We start from the raw sequence: 494 nt of genomic DNA, 5'->3' as shown, positions 1-494 counted from the left end.
GTTTGGCGAGGGTTTAGGGTTTACACTTAACTAGGGTTTAGGGTTTATATCTGACGAGGCTTTAGGGTTTACACCTAGCCAGGGGTTGTTTGTTTCGCGTGAGGTTAGGGTTTAGGGTTTAGGGTTTAGGTGGGGCAGCGAGTTTATCTCGTGGCGCCGCAGCTAAGAGTGTTTCAGCTGCTGCGAGGGTTTAGGGTTTACCCAGTGTCTAGGGTTTAGGGTTTAGGGTTTAGGGTTTAGGTACCTGCAGGATATTATCTGAGGAGACAGCAGGATAAGCAGCAGCAAGAAGAAGACCAAAAATAAAATAAGTAAACCCGCAAAAGCTAGTGCTTCTCCATATAGCCCTTTCAATCTAAACACAAACCCTAAACCCTAAACCCTAAACCCTAAACCCTAAACCCTAAACCACATTATATGTAGCACTGATTGTGTTAATATTTTAAAAAGAAGCGATGAACTTCTGAATCCAAAAAAAAAAAAAACACAAACTA

The 494-nt window shown here is 42.3% G+C and overlaps 1 protein-coding gene across 1 annotated transcript in view; it reads right to left on the bottom strand.

Moving 5' to 3' along the window:
* EMH_0004230 (uncharacterized protein) overlaps positions 1-494 on the bottom strand; it is a gene marked incomplete at both ends in the record, with an annotated part of 8,957 nt that overhangs the window by 6,990 nt on the left and 1,473 nt on the right. The window lies entirely within an intron of this gene.

Source organism: Eimeria mitis, genomic scaffold (genome assembly GCF_000499745.2).
Source record: "Eimeria mitis Houghton genomic scaffold, Emh_scaff224, whole genome shotgun sequence".
NCBI classification, from domain to species: domain Eukaryota; phylum Apicomplexa; class Conoidasida; order Eucoccidiorida; family Eimeriidae; genus Eimeria; species Eimeria mitis.
The sequence above is the reverse complement of the archived record's forward strand: the minus strand, read 5'-3'. Positions and strand labels throughout refer to the sequence as shown.